Here is a 16942-nt window from a genome sequence, read left to right as displayed (position 1 = left end):
GGTTCACCGGTCCTACTTGGGTGCAAGAACATTGTATCATTTTGTTGGGGGTAAAACATTGATGGCTTTCTGCCGCTTGACACAACTAAACATCACTATGTGAGATCTTACGTATGTATTATATTTATATTACTTGTTACTATTGATTAAATGCAGAAACAGAGATAATTGTTCCATATTTATCTATGTCACTTACAGATCTCAATTTTCGTCTGTAAATTGGATGAGAATGGACGTCTCCATTTTTGCAGAGAGTTGGTCACATGCCCATATACTATAATTGTTCTATATGTTCTATCCATGAAAACACGTGTGACCAATGGACTTTGATTGGGGCCTTAAGACAGAAAAAATTCTCTGATACACAAAAGTCTGTGCCTTGTAAGTGTTTCTGTCTTGTAGACTACAGGTATCGCAGTCTGACTCATCCAACGACCATCTATAAGAAAAAGCAAAGAATTAATTACATTTATAATGGAAGCACTGAGCATTGACAGAGGCTCTGACCCTAGAGAAGAGATGAATCTGCCCGGGGGGATCACAGCAGTGACCTATCTCAGAAGCTGCACAGTACACATAGCAATAGAAAGCAGAGACGCCATTGTTGGGGCATAGATCAGTACCTGGCTGGATCCCGGGAAGCTAATCCGGATAGACATATGGAGAACCCACCCCTGCCTGAATAATTAAATACAATTTATGAGATAAATAGATGGAAGATTGGTGGTGGGAATCTTCTAGAATAGTTTGAGGGTTGTTTTGTGAAATCTGGTTCCTCTGTATTCTTTGTTGTAAATGCCTCCAGTCATAGCCTCGTCACATGAAAAACTCAGATCTGATTACCAATCAGTTCCTCCCATAATTGTTCTTCTGATTAGTAATCATGGATGAACTAGCTTGACAGACTGTTATCCTGATAATCCTCTTATTTGTCTACTATATTGAGATCTGAGAATGTTGGAATGCTAAATACAGAGATCACAGAATATACGGGCACTCAGACAGGCTGATGTCCACCTCTTGGCACATAACGATCAACATTACAAAAGTTGACCGGCGCTTGTTTACTAACCTGTTTACATAGCCTGATTAGTATTCATGGGATGATAGATTATACTATTGTATCTCCGAATCATATTATCAGCAGCACATCACTGTGTTACACAGGACAATGTGCTGCCGCTACAATGATTTTTATACTGACTTCAAAGAACCAAAAAGCTGACGAATGAGGGTTCTGCTTGTTTATTGGGTGATCGCCAATATATTTACCTTGGACAAAAATTGGTAATGAGTGTTCCTAAAGGACCCGTCACACATAGCGACTCACCAGCGATCCCGACAACGATATCAACGTGTGAGTCGCTACATGATCGCTGGTAAGCTGTCAAACAGACAGCTTCACCAGCAATCAGGACCAGCGACGCCGAGCGGGCGCGTCGCTGTGTACTTTAGTTACCAGCGCGCTGATGCAGGGAGCTGGTAACTAAGGTACACATCAGGTTTCTAAGGGACGTGCGTCACTTAGAAACCCGATGTGTACCTTAGTTACCAGCTCCCTGCATCAGCCCGCTGGTAACTAAGGTACACAGAGGGTTTCTAAGCACAGCGCAGTGCTTAGAAACCCTGCGTTTACATTAGTTACCAGCTGATCGCTGGTCTCCCGCCTGTCACACATAGCGATGCATGCTGGCCAGCGGGAGACCAGCGACCAAAAAAATGTCCAGGGCTTTCCTACAGCGATCAGCGATACCCGGCAGGGGGCCGGTTGCTGATAGGTATCACACACAGCGATCTAATACACACCAGGGAAAAATACAAACAGGGAAACACCACTTAGCTTTGCTCTGTTGCTATTGCTCCCAGCAACAGAGTCCACCACCAGAATGCAACTTTCCTCCAGAATAGCTGCTACTTCTCCAAGCTTTGTCAGAGCTGCAAGGAATTTGGAGAACAGGAGAAGTGCCAGAAGACTGGAGAAGAGCAAATGTTGTTCCTATCTTCAAAAAGGGGAAGAAGGTGGACCCAGGCAACTATAGGCCGGTGAGTCTGACTTCTATACCAGGAAAGATCTTTGAACAAATTATTAAACAACATGTATGTCAGTACCTGGATAAGAATGAAGTGATTAAGCAGAGTCAGCATGGGTTTGTAACTAATAAGTCATGTCAGACTAACTTAATTTCCTTCTATGACGGAATCACTGATTGGGTGGATCAAGGAAATGCTGTAGATATACTATATCTTGACTTCAGCAAAGCATTTGACAAAGTCTCTCATACAATCCTTATTGAAGAAATGACTAAGTATGGAATGGACAAGGCAACTGTTAGGTGGATTCATAACTGGCTTAGTGATCGGACCCAAAGTGTGGTCGTAAATGGCTGCACATCCAGTTGGAAGAATGTCTCAAGTGGGGTACCACAGGGCTCTGTCCTGGGCCCTGTATTGTTCAACATCTTTATCAACGATTTAGATGAAGGAATTGAGGGTAAACTGATTAAATTTGCTGATGACACAAAGCTAGGAGGGATAGCTAATACTAGAGAAGAGAGAGAGAGGATTCAAAAATATATAAATAAACTGGAGAAGTGGGCAGCAACTGACAGAATGGTTTTTAACAGGGAAAAATGCAAAGTACTACACCTGGGCAATAAAAATGAAAAAAGCATATACAGAATGGGAGGAATAGGGCTAAGTGACAGCACATGTGAAAAAGACTTGGGTATACTAATAGATCACAGACTGAATATGAGTCAACAGTGTGATGCAGCAGCAAAAAAGGCAAATGCAATTCTAGGATGTATTAACAGAAGCATACAGTCTAGATCACGTGAAGTCATTATTTCCCTCTACTCCTCTTTGGTCAGACCTCATCTGGAATATTGTGTCCAGTTTTGGGCACCACATTTTAAAAAAGACATCAACAAACTGGAGCAAGTTCAGAAAAGAGCGACCAGAATGGTGACCGGTCTGCAAACCCTGTCTTATGAGGAAAGGTTGCAGGATTTGGGAATGTTTAGTTTGCAAAAGAGAAGACTGAGAGGAGACTTAATAGCTGTCTACAAATATCTAAAGGGCTGTCACATTGTAGAAGGATCAACTTTATTCTCATTTGCACAAGGAAAGACTAGAAGCAATGGGATGAAACTGAATGGGAGGAGACACAGATTAGATATTAGAAAAAAACTTTTTGACAGAGTGATCAATGAGTGGAACAGGCTGCCACGAGAAGTGGTGAGTTCTCCTTCAATGGAAGTCTTCAAACAGAGGCTGGACAGACATCTGACTGGGATGATTTAGCGAATCCTGCTTTGAGCAGGGGGTTGGACCAGATGGCCCAGGAGGTCCCTTCCAACTCTACGATTCTATGATTCTATGAACACCTCTCTATAATTCCTTCCTTCACCAGACTTTACACCAGAGCTCCCCTGAGCTGCTCTCTGTAGTTCCTTCCTTCACCAGTCTTGGTTGGAAATGAGCAATATCATCAACAGTGATTGCAACCACCTGACACTCTTTTTTAGGTAAGAGCCAGCAATCACACCTGCTTCATAATCACGTGCACTAAACTAAAGTAACCAGAGTGCAATGACCCTAACGGCCACCGGGGGCAAAACTAAAACTGAAATCACCACAGGGCAATGACCCTAATGGCCACCGGGGGCAAAACCAACTATAAGCACACAGCTTAAGGAAAAAAAAAGGTTACTAGTGCTTTTATCTGTCATAATCCAACCTGGATCATGACAGCTATGTGTGACGGGGCCCTAAGAACACTAGTTCATAAATTCATAACCTTTAACAGCAGCTAGAAGAAATTTACTTGGGATTAAACATATCTCTTGTGGCTTCTTCAAGAGAGTAGTGGTTTCAATTGTCAATTGTTTCTGTGAATGAATTAACTGTAATAACACAGGCAGATTTGTGCCCTCATTGGCTATATCACAAATTGTCTGGTACTCACTTTATTGACTATTTACACTGTATACAGTAAGTGATAATTAATTGGTAATAGAATTGTTTTTCCCCATACAGTTTTGTTATAATCAATATAATCCGGACTGAAAGCATTATATGTAAATTACATCTATCATTGCCAAATACCTCTTGTAAATGGCTAAATTCAATAGTCCACATGGGCACTCCCTAGCAATAAATTCCTACAATAAACATGGAGCCAAAGTCCAATAAAAATGTATTGTATAAATAAATGTTTTATTGGATACAGGAAACAACAGGCTAACATACATAACATCAATATTAAAAAGGTCAAAAATTGAAAACACAAGTGTTTAAGACTGCAGGCCCACTATCAGGTAACAGGCCAGGGTGCCAGAGTTCCTTAAAAGGTCAGAACAATATGTATACTGATGTCCCTATCCCCTACTAAAGTGGTCCTCTACAACATCTATAGATCAGAAAATGAGCAAAGTGCTAGTGCATAATCTTCAAATTCATTTTCAGTATCAAAATAAAGCCTGATCTCATAGCTATATGGCAATCTAATTTTATATATCCAGTGTAACCAATCAGGCTAATGTGGCGCCCCCAGGAGTATGGTCGCCACAATGGCATTGCCGTTCTCCAGGGAGGGTGATGTCATGCTTGGAAGCAAGGAAGGGTCTCTCTAACAGTTAATCATTTACATGCAACACGTTCCCACTCCAGGTCAGCAGAGGGAGCTCTGAACCAGAATTGGGGGAGGAGTGCTCTCTGAGGGACAGGAAGGGGAATTAGTTAGTTAGTGTGAGGAGGGCAACGAGTGTAGACATGTGGAGAGAAGCTGGAGGTTGAGCTGAGGAAGGAGAGCTCCCTCGCAGTGATAGCGCATGATCTGGAGCCCGGTCTCCACGGTTGTATGGATACTGAAGGTCCTGCAACAGAAACCAGAGGAATAGGAAGCTGTAAATGCTCTATTCCCAACTAAGACTCAGAGGCACAGCAGCGACGGGTGAGCAAAGAGAGATAGAGGGCTAAAGCTGTCTGCCATACGAGGTAGTTCTAAGAGAAGATAAGAAGGAGGAACGTCAGTGTAACACTGTACTGCATGTACCTCAAGCCAGCGCTAGGAAGGAGACTACACAACCCATCTGATAGAGAGATTCCTGAGTTGCTTCCAGGCTAGCCTGCTCCTGTGCCATCTGTAACCAGGACCCTGGACTGCATTTGCCAAGTAAAGGTAGAGAAACTGTACCCTATTGTGTCCTTGCCTCCTTCCTGCAACATCCTCAGCACTGCTACATCTCTGTGCCAAACACTGCACCTTCTTCCTAACCCTTTATCTACACTGCCCTGGGACTACAGCCCTGCCTGTGGAGGGCTACAAGATCATAGCTGCACTACACCATCAGTCCCAGAGGATCTGCATGCATCGTCGGCTTAGCATCTTCCTTGCCGAACACCACAGGTGGCGTCACAAATCACTTATAAACTTTATTCCCAATTCAACCCCTTTTACATGGGCGCCCAGGGCCACGGACCGGGTCTCCGCTGCTGTGACCTTCCCATCTGAGAGACCGGCCCGGTACCGAGTACCCCACAGCCCTGGGAGGGCGACCCATTTTGGCGTCACAAACAGGATTACGGAGCCCGGTACCCCGGGTCCTGTGTGCTATAGACTGTGTGCGAAATTGGCGCCATTGCCGCCATTATCCCGCTGATTGGCGTGCGCGGGAAGAAAAAGGGGCAGGCCTTCATGGGCGGAGCCTGCCAAAGAGCGCGAGAAAGTGAAGTGCCGCGCGGGAAGAGAGGACAGTGTGCGAGAAGGGGAGGAGCTGAGGTCTACAGCCAGTAAGCCGCTCAACCCCGGCGCCTGGCAACCATTAACTAGGGGGAAGGAGAATGTCTGAGGCAAGCGCCGATGCAGCGGCGGACGCCCCCACAAACCCCTCAGTGCCGCAAGAAGCCATGCCCACTGCAGCGGTCCCCTTAATGCCGCTGTCCATGCCCTACATAACGGGAGCGGCCTGGCTACCGCAGTACTCGGGTAAGTCTCATACCCTGAGTGAATTTAAAGAGAGACTGTGCAGTTTGTTTGAGGTGTATCCTCTATCTGAAAGCCAGAAGGTGAACATCCTTATTGGGCAGTTAACAGGTGCAGCACAGAGAGAAGTAAAAGCCTGGCAGGGCACTGACAAAGAGACTGTTAAAAAGATCCTGGCTTAGCTAAGGAGCACCTTTGACACTCGCACTGCAGCTGAAATCAAGATGAGGTTCTTTGGATGTAAGCAGAAAGTGCAGGACAGTATAAGGGACTATGCTCTTAACCTGCAGGAGGCGCTGCGAGCCGTCAAGCAAATTGATCCTGACAGTGTGAAAGAGGAAGACAAACTGTTAAAAGAGCAGTTCATTGAAGGACTCCTATCCAGTACCCACAGAGCGCAGCTGCGCATCATAACCTTACAAAACCCTGACCTGGACTTTGCTGATTTCAAAGACAGGGCTATCCGGGTGCTGCAGGAATCAACTGTCAGCTGTCCAGCACCCCCTAGGTGCCCAGCGATCACCTACCACCAGGAAGCAACATCTTTCTCTTCCATCCCTGTGGAGGCTGATGCACAGACTCTGGATAAAGATCCAACAGAAGAGCTGCGTCTTCAGGTCCAGGAGTTGACCAAAGGTATGGCTGCACTTACTAAAACCGTGCAGTCCCTGTAGGTGTCCTCCAAGGAGAAGATCCAGCTTGTTTCCAGTCCCGAGGATGTTCCGTGGCTCTGGAAGAGGAGAACCCCGCCACTCCGAGGGAGGAACAACGACCGCTATGACTAGGACGGACTTCCCATCTGTCGTCGCTGCCACAAGGCAGGCCATCTTGCAAGATTCTGTCCTTTAAATGAGTAACCCCTGGGGCAGAGGGCCAACCCCCAGGAGTAGGACCACACGGCCCAAGGAACTGGCAAGCCAAGTATGTTGGAGGGAGACCGATCCTTCCAGTGGTGATTGATGACATCCCCATGAACGCTTTGCTGGACACTGGCTCCCAGGTGACCACTATGCCCTATATCCTTTACAAGCGGTATTGGACTGACTCTGATCTTACCCGTGGCCCAAGTGATGATCTCACAGTGGTTGACAGTAATGGTCAGTCTTTACCGCAAGTGGGATGTAAAGAAATTACTGTTAAAGTGGGGAGGGTGGAGTTGAAATCTCAAGGTCTGCTAGTTGTGGATATTGATCGACAAGAATGTAATCCCATGGTGACTCTTGGTACAAATGTAATTGAAAATTGTCTTTCCGAGGTTATTGTCTTGTTGCAACAGGTGTCTGAGACTGCTGGTTCCAGTGAACAACGAGTCCTGCAGAAGGAGATCAAGGCCCTGATGCAAAGACAGCAGGTAGAACTCTCTGGCGGAGAAATTGGCAGTGTCAGAGTGAGTGATGCTTTCCCCAATGCAATACCCCCCAGATGTGAAATGTTGATTTGGTGTCGGGCAGCTATAGGTCTCAGAGGAAAGGATTACCAGGCATTGGTAGAGCCAGTATACTCTGATAGCAGCAGTGGCGTAACGTGAGGTGGGCGGGGGGGGCGGTCTGCCCCAGGCGGCACATGTGCGGGGGCGGCGCAGCAGCAGCAATTTCTCTCTGTGGGAGAAGCACGGAGGCAGTGAGGCACAGTGCACTACAGCGGCGGGCAGGGAGCAATCACAGCAGCTCCGCTGCCTGCAAGCGGGAATAGCAGGAGCGGAGCTGCAAGTGTCTGTCCTGCTTCCTGCCCAGTGGCCGCGGAGGGGGGGGGGGGCGGTCCGCCCCAGGCGGCACATGTGTGGGGGCGGCGCAGCAGCAGCAATTTCTCTGTGGGAGAAGCGCGGAGGCAGTGAGGCACAGTGCACTGCAGCGGCGGGCAGGGAGCAATCACAGCAGCTCCGCTGCCTGCAAGCGGGAATAGCAGGAGCAGAGCTGCAAGTGTCCGTCCTGCTTCCTGCCCGGTTGCCGCGCTTCCTGTCCGGAGGCCGCGCTTCCTGTTTGACACAGAAGCGCCGCTGAATGACGTCATCATTCAACGGCCGCTGCTGTGTGAGCGAGGAAGTGCGGGCGATGCTGCGGACAGGTGAGAGGAGAGAGGTGGTGTCTGTGTGTATGTCCGTCTGTGTGTATGTGTGTGTGTGTGTCTGTATGTATGTCTGTGTGTGTGTGTGTGTGTGTGTGTATGTCTGTCTGTGTGTGTGTGTGTGTGTGTGTCTGTGCGTGTGTAGGTTAGCCTGGCCCTGGAGGAGATGGGGACATGAGAAGACTGTGATGGGGAGAGAGAAGGCCATAATGCCTGGGCCTGGGATGATGGGAGAAGGCCATGAGGGGGTAATGGGAGAAGGCCATGATGGGGGTGATGCAGAGAAGGCAATAATGGGAGTGATGGAGCAGGCAATGATGGGAGTGATGGGGAGAAGGCAGTGACGGGGTGAAGGAGAAGGCAATGATGGGAGTGATGGAGCAGGCAATGATGGGGGTGATGGAGCAGATAATGATGGGAGTGATGGGGTGATGGAGAAGGCAATGATGGGAGTGATGGGGAGAAGACAATGATGGGGTGATGGAGCAGGCAATGATGGGAGTGATGGGGAGAAGACAATGATGGGGTGATGGAGCAGGCAATGATGGGAGTGATGGGGAGAAGGCAGTGATAGGGTGAAGGAGAAGGCAATGATGGGGAGAAGGCAAGGGTGGGGGTGATGGGGAGAAGGCAATGATGGGGGTGATGGAGAGGGCAATGATGGGGTGGTGGGGGAAAAATAAATGATGATGGGGTGGTGGGGGAGAATGCAATGACGGTGGTGGTGGAAAGGGCAATAAATGGGGGTGGTGGAGGAGGAGGAAATGATGGAGGTGGTGGAATGGGCAATGATGGGAGTGGTGGGGGAGAAAGCAAAGATAGTGGTGGGGAGAAGAAAATGATGGAGGTGGTGAAGAGGGCAATGATGGGGTGGGGGAGAGGACAATAATGGGATGTGAGGGGAGGAGGACAATGAGGGGTGTGGGGGATTGGGATGGGAGGAAGGGGGACTTATAATGGCCTTAGGAACAGGGGGAGGTGGAGGAAGACATTATCGTTTATTATGTCTAACACAGTCCCTTAGTATATAGTGTACTCACTATGTCTAACACAGTCCCTTAGTATATAGTGTACTCACTAATTCTGTATAACACCATCCTTAGTTACATAGTTTCCTCTTTTCTTATGTATAACACCATCCCTTATTACGTACCATCCTCTCTAGTTATATATGATGCTGTCCCTTATTATATAGCTTCCTCTGCTGTTATGTATAGTGCTGTCTCTTACATAGTGTATTCTTGTTAATTTTGTTATTTACAGCGCCCTCTTTTATTACATAGTCCCCTCTCTTTTTAGATATAAAATGACTGCTAATCGAGGAGCCGGTGACCAAACTACCAGTCCATCAGCTCCTCCATTAGAAAGGAAGCTTTCCCATGCTCCATCAGCCATCACTGCATTATACAGCTAACAAGACAGGACGGTATGTAATAAAAAACAGGGCTCTATATAATCCAATATGTAAGGTCTGTCACATTATTAAAAATTATTATTAAAAATCCATTAGGTCTTCATCCAGCATCATCAAGCTAATACATACATATATATAGAGAACTGCAAGAAGATGAAAGTCTAGAAATAATAACAGCAGAGTTAGTAGCAGACTAAAAATTAGATCTTTGAGTGTAGTGTGGGCTCTTTGGATGCTTCCGGATTATCAACGACCAAAGGGGCGGCAAATTTTTCGACCGCCCCGGGCGCCACAAACAGTAGCTATGCCACTGGATAGCAGGCCCACTGTCCTGACAGCCAGAGGGGTAGTTGATGCACGAAAGGGGAGAGTACCTGTACGTCTTTTGAATTGTGGGGAGGAGGAGGCCACAATACCTCGGTATGCCACAGTTGCTAAGCTGCTCACTGTCAGCAACAACGCCTTGAAGGCAGCAGAGCCCTTGGTCTCATCCGAATAGGTGGAGGACAATGGCTCTGTAAAGCAGCTGGAGGAGTGGTGCCAGCAACTGCAGGTGGGGACTGACGCTACACCTTCATACCAGAAAAATGGAGTTTACAGGGTGACCCAGGAGTATGAGCGGGTATTCAGTAAACACCCTCTAGATTTTTGGAAGGCAAAAGGGGTTCAACATCATATCCCCACTGGAGATCATCCACCCATTAAAGAAAGGTACCGGCCTATACCCCCAACACAATACCAATGTGCTAAAGGCATGCTGAGAGAGATGAAGGAAGCAGGGGTTATTCGAGACAGTTGTAGCCCCTGGGCAGCTCCAATAGTTTTTGTAAAGAAAAAGGATGGTATCATGAGAATGTGTGTTTATTACAGGAAAATTAACAGCATTACACATAAAGATGCCTACCCATTACATAGAATTGAGGAATCATTAGCTACACTTAAAACTGCTAACTATTTTTCCACCTTTGATCTCACTAGTGGGTATTGGCAGGTTCCCGTGGCAGAGGCAGACAAGGAGAAAACAGCATTTACCACCCCAATGGGTCTCTGTGAGTTCAACTATATACCATTCGGGCTCTTCACCGCTCCAGGAATATTTCAACGGCTGATGGAGTGCTGCCTGGGACACATGAAATTTGAGAAAGTCCTGTTGTACCTTGATGATGTCATTGTTTTCTCCAAGACTTAAGCCCCCGTTACACACTGCGATATCGCTAGCAATATCGCTGTAAAGTCACCGATTTTGTGACGTTGCAGCGATATTGCTAGCGATATCGCTGCATGTGATACTTACCTCCGACCGGCTCCCCTGCTGGTTATCGCCGATTGCGCGAGAAGCTGCTGGACCATTCCTCGCCGGTCACTTCCTGCGGCGCTTCCTGTGGAGAGACGAGCGACGCGTGGAGCCAGGCGGGAGGACGCAGGATCGCCGCGTCTGACAGGTAAGTAGCGATCCCCGTCCCCAGCGATGTCGCTGGTGAGATCTGCCTGAGTGGCAGCTCACTAGCGACCACCTAGCGATGCACCAGCGATCCTGACTGCGTCATATCACTGGTCGGGATCGCTGGTGAATCGCTAGGTGTAACGGTACCCTTATGAAGACCATCTGGAACACCTGGCTGAGGTGTTTGAAGCCTTGCCCAACTTTGGCCTGAAGGTGAAACCTTCAAAATGCCACCTCCTGAAGCCCAAGGTACAGTACCTCGGTCATGTGGTGAGTGCAGACGGTGTGGCACCAGATCCTGACAAAGTCACAGTCATCCGGGACTGGCCAAAGCCCAGCAACCTCCACGAAGTACGCCAATTCCTCGGACTAGTAGGTTACTACCGAAGATTCATCAAAGGCTTCATGGAAATAGCCACCCCTATGCAAAATCTCCTGGTGGGACAGTCCAAGAAAGCCAAACAGAAGAATTCCACATTTGAATGGACTGAGGAGTTGGAGAGGTCCTTCACCCGACTGAAGATGGCTCTCACAGGAGATGAAGTTCTGGCCTACCCAGATTATGACAAACCGTTTGTGTTGTATACTGATGCCAGCAACGTGGGACTAGGAGCAGTACTGTCACAGGTACAGAATGGCAAAGAAAGAGTGATCTCTTACGCCAACAGGAAGCTTCGTCCCACTGAAAGGAACTCCGAGAACTACAGTTCCTTCAAGCTGGAGTCCCTCGCCATAGTCTGGGCTGTGACTGAAAGATTCAAGCATTACCTAGCTTCAGCCAAGTTTACCATCTTCACGGACAACAACCCGTTGACTCACTTGGAAACTGCAAAACTAGGTGCACTGGAGCAGCGATGGATGGCTCGGCTGTCTAACTATGAATTTACCATCAAGTACCGAGCAGGGCACAAGAATGCCAATGCTGATGCACTGTCCAGAATGCCTAATCTGCCAGATGCAGGAGAAGACCCTGAGGCTCTTGAAGAAATAGAGTTACCTCCCTTCCACCGGCCACTTGCGACCCAACATGCTCAAGGAGTGAGAAACAGACGGTCTGGTTTGAAAGAGGTCACCCTAAATCCATTGCCCCATCATGACTGGGCAGAAACTCAGGATAATGACCCCGCAGTCCGCCTGGTGAAGGAGCTACTCACAAGCTGACTCACGCCCAGAGTCGAATGCTCCTTAAGAAACCCAGCAGTTGTGGAAGGAAAGAGGTCGGCTGTTCATTTATGAAGGAAAGCTGTGTCGGAGGAGTATCAATGCCCGCACTCATGAGCTGGTCTGGCAAGTGGTAGTCCCAAAGAGAGAGGCATCAATGGTCTTGGAAGCATACCACAATGGAGCTGGCCACTTCGGATGGAAGAAGTTGGAAGCATTGCTCCGGGAGAGATTCTACTGGGCTGGTATGAGGAAAGCCATTGAAAAGTGGTGCCGGGAGTGTGGACAATGTAACCTGCGCAGAAAGAATCGAAACAGCCAGAGAGCTCCTCTGCAGCCAATAGTAAGCAAACAGCCACTCGAGTTGGTTGTCCTGAACCATGTGAAGTTGGTCCCAAGCCAGTCAGGCTACATCTATGCTCTTACCATCGTTGACCACTACTCAAGATTCCTGGTAGTTGTGCCTGTCAAAGATCAAACAGCCAGGACAGCAGCCAGAGCCTTCCAACAGCACTTCTGTAGACCACATGGATATCCTGAGCGAGTGCTTACAGATCAAGGTCCCGCCTTTGAGGCAGAAGTGTTCCAGGAATTCTGTAACTTGTATGGTTGTAAGAAGATCCGGACAACACCATACCATCCACAGACCAATGGCATGTGTGAAAAGATGAACCAGGTAGTGATTGACCTACTGAAGACCTTGCCTTTGGAGGAGAGGAATCTGTGGCCAGAAAAGTTGCCAGATCTGGTAGGCCCTTCTAATCACATCCCTGTGAATTCCACCAACTGTACTCCAGCCTACCTAATGAGAGCGAGGCCTGGTAAACTGTCTATTGATTTGGATACGGGAGTCCTTACACCTGAGGTGACGTCACCAGATGTTGACTGGGATACAGAAAGGCAGCAACAGTACCGTAGGGTACAAGAGTGTGTGGAAAAGAGTCAACTCAGGCAAGACAAAAACAAGAAAGGCACTACAATCAGCATGCACCTGCAGTTCCCTTGTCACCAGGAGAACAAGTCCTCGAGGAAAAGAAGGATGCATAAATTGGATGACCAATGGGAAGCTGAAACCTACACCATTCTACCCTCAAACTTTGACAATACCAAGGTGTGCCGTATTAGTAAAGATGTAGGAGAAACCTCAGCAGCAATATCAAGGGATCATTTGAAATTATGCCCTGACCAGTTAAAAAAAAGAATGGAAGAACAAAATAACATCCAACCCATAGAAGGAAAGGTCAACACTATACTTGGAGAATTCCCTGCAAATTGGACTAAGGTAAATGATGCCATCATGGTGCCAGTGTTGACATTTCCCCAGGAAGTTCAGGTAGCAGATGCCATACCAGCAGTGGAGCCAGAGAACCCTCGCCCTGCCAGTGGTGAATCTGTCATACCCATGGTGAGTCTAAGAGTCCATAGGAAAATACTACCCAGTTTACCAGCACTAGAGTTACGCAGGTCTACCCATACTACACAAGGTATACCACCCATCAGATTCCACATATAACCAAGTTAGAGTCATGTAAATGTTGAAATTGTGTGTATATATGTAACCGTTCAAGTTTGTGCCTACAGATAATCTGTAAGAACTCTCCTTTTTGAATTTTTCCAGTTTTGTTTTGATGTACATTCTGGCCACAGGACTGTGTGTGGTCACTACCCTTGTAAATAGTTCACCATTTGCCCAGGAATGGACCATGGACGTTGATGCTGGACTTATCATCACAGGACTGTTTTTGGAGCTTTTGGCTTTTGTAATTTTTCCTTTTTCAAATCTTGTAACCTTCATATTGTTTATCTGTTTATATGGTGTTGTATGTCTTTTTCATCAGCCCAGGAGTGCTGACTTGCACTAGAGGGGAATGTGGCGCCCCCAGGAGTATGGTCGCCACAATGGCATTGCCTTCCTCCAGGGAGGGTGATGTCATGCTTGGAAGCAAGGAAGGGTGTCTCTAACAGTTAATCATTTACATGCAACACATTCCCACTCCAGGCCAGAAGAGGGAGCTCTGAACCAGATTTGGGGGAGGAGTGCTCTCTGAGGGACAGGAAGGGAAATTAGTTAGTTAGTGTGAGGAGGGCAACGAGTGTAGACATGTGGAGAGAAGCTGGAGGTTGAGCTGAGGAAAGAGAGCTCCCTCTCAGTGACAGCGCATGATCTGGAGCCTGGTCTCCACGGTTGTATGGATACTGAAGGTCCTGCAACAGAAACCAGAGGAATAGGAAGCTGTAAATGCTCTATTCCCAACTAAGACTCGGAGGCACAACAGCGATGGGTGAGCCAAGAGAGAAAGAGGGCTACAGCTGTCTGCCATACGAGGTAGTTCTAAGAGAAGATAAGAAGGAGGAACGTCAATGTAACACTGTACTGCATGTACCTCAAGCCAGCGCTAGGAAGGAGACTACACCACCTATCTGATAGATTCCTGAGTTGCTTCCAGGCTAGCCTGCTCCTGTGCCATCTGTAACCAGGACCCTGGACTGCATTTGCCAAGTAAAGGTAAAGAAACTGCACCCTGTTGTGTCCTTGCATCCTTCCTGCAACATCCTCAGCACTGCTACATCTCTGTGCCAAACACTGCACCTTCTTCCTGACCCTTTATCTACACTGCCCTGGGACTACAGCCCTGCCTGTGGAGGGCTACCACATCATAGCTGCACTACACCATCAGTCCCAGGGGATCTGCATGCAGCGTCGGCTTAACATCTTCCTTGCCGAACACCACAGGTGGCGTCACGAATCACTTCTAAACTTTATTCCCAATTCAACCCCTTTTACATGGGCGCCCAGGGCCACGGACCGGGTCACCGCTGCTGTGACATTCCCATCTGAGAGACCGGCCCAGTACAGGAGTACCCCACAGCCCTGGGAGGGCGACCCACTAACATTACCCACTGGACATAGTATTAGTGAGGGTATATAGACTCTAGATGAAATGGAGCATGATGTATCAGAACAAGAGGAAATCATTTTACCCCTGTTTAACCTGTGTGGACCAGCTATGCCAACAGCCTCAATGTGCATTTTGCAAGGGCTTCCCCCCTATAAGGCCCTAGCAAAAATTTTAATTATATACATCATTTTTTTCAAGGAAATAATCACATCTAAATATATAAAACATCACACAAAGCAAGACCTGCGCCTGCAGAGACAAAAAATTATATTTATGGGGTAAACAACAACACAAAAAGCAAGACTTGTTAAAACCTTCAGAATCAGAAGAATATATTGATATAAATAATTTGTGAATTAATTACTCAATCATGGTATTACACTTATGGAGTTTAGCTGTATACATATATTTATATGCCAGACACCACAATCGATGGCACAAAGATATTAGAGAAAAGAAATTGTGCAGATTCACACATGTGCCAGGATTACATGAAGGCACCCTAATACCTTAAGAGCTTTTATCATACTCCTTCTCTATTGCTGGACAAAAACAAGATACTGTAGCTGTTGGCCAAATGTTTGTTCGGTAGACCACTGTCTCATTCTACTCCCACATGGACATACAGTAAATGCTCAACTCAGCTTAGTGTGCTTTGGACAGAGTTGGGAAAAGTTACTCGGTCTGCCAAATTCCAGAGGTACCCCAACCTTCATCCATTAACTCATGTACAGGGATCTGGTCCTAAAACAGGGTCCAGTAGATGGTTTCCATCGAAGAGCTGCAGACCAAAGGAGCGAATCAGAGGCAGGAATGGTCACCAAGCAGGGTCAGAGGTCAGAAAACAGGAAGAATCAGGAAACCAGCAAAAGCAAATACTAGAGCACAAGACAGGTAGCAAAAGCTAATTGATTACCAGTTGAAGTCACAGATCCAGGGGTATGAGTAGCAGGCAGCCTCGCCCAAGGCTGTCAGAAAGGAGTAATCTGACAGCTAGACTATTTGTAAGAAGGTGAAGAGCAGAAGATGTGGTTCATCAATGTTCTATGGTACACACAACCAAAAGTTGCCATGTGCTTAGTGAACCGAGTAGGCTAGAACTAAAAGATGGAGCAATCATTTCCAGAGGGAAGAACTTGAAAGGGACGCCGGGTCAAGTGGTAGCTGTGGCGCAGTTATCAAATATAAAAGGCCAGACTAGTAAGGTGGGAAGTCAGTTAGAGCAAGAAAATGAGACAAATAGGACTTGCGAGCTGTGGAACACAGAGGTTGAGTGACCAAAGAGTGACTGGAGACTGGGGAAGGCGAGACATCATTGGCCAAGTATTGAAGCCGAGACATGAAGCCCAGACTTTGTTGGCCAAGACCCAAAGCCCGGTCCTCACTAGTAAAGATGAGCTAATATTTCAATATTCGGTTCAAGGTTACGTTCGCCGAATTTGCAAATATTCAATGATTAATTCGTCGAATATTCGTCGAACATTACCGAATGCCATTATAGTCAAAGGAAGGCAAAAACAAATGCATGCACAACACCTTGGAACGGCCCCAAATTCTGCCAAAACACATCAAATGAGGTGCAGACTCCAGGAAAGTGGCCTCAATTAACCCACAGTACAAATTGTAGCATAGAACTGCAGCAATCAGCCAGGCATGAGGTATTGGGGTCTGGGACAGCATTTACAGCTTTCCAATGAATGTCACAGTAAGACGAGGTGGGTGAGAGGTTGGTGTAGGGCCCCTTTTCTGGGAGACCTGATACAACATGCAACACATCTATCTGCTTTCATGCAGAGCCACACTCAGGTGGCACAAATATAAGTTTTCTAGACTACCATTGTCAGAAAAATTTAAGAATAGTAACATGGGTAGTTTACGGCAAGGAAGTGGAGGCCTGATGTTCTCAGAGGCCTACTGCTACAGGCAACACATATGAAGGAGACCTAACCAGGAGTGTTCACATTTCCAAAAAT

Source organism: Dendrobates tinctorius, unplaced genomic scaffold (assembly GCF_039654945.1).
Source record: "Dendrobates tinctorius isolate UK_male_01 unplaced genomic scaffold, ASM3965494v1 ptg000098l, whole genome shotgun sequence".
In the NCBI taxonomy this organism is placed as follows: Eukaryota; Metazoa; Chordata; class Amphibia; order Anura; family Dendrobatidae; genus Dendrobates; species Dendrobates tinctorius.
This window is presented reverse-complemented; position numbering follows the sequence as displayed.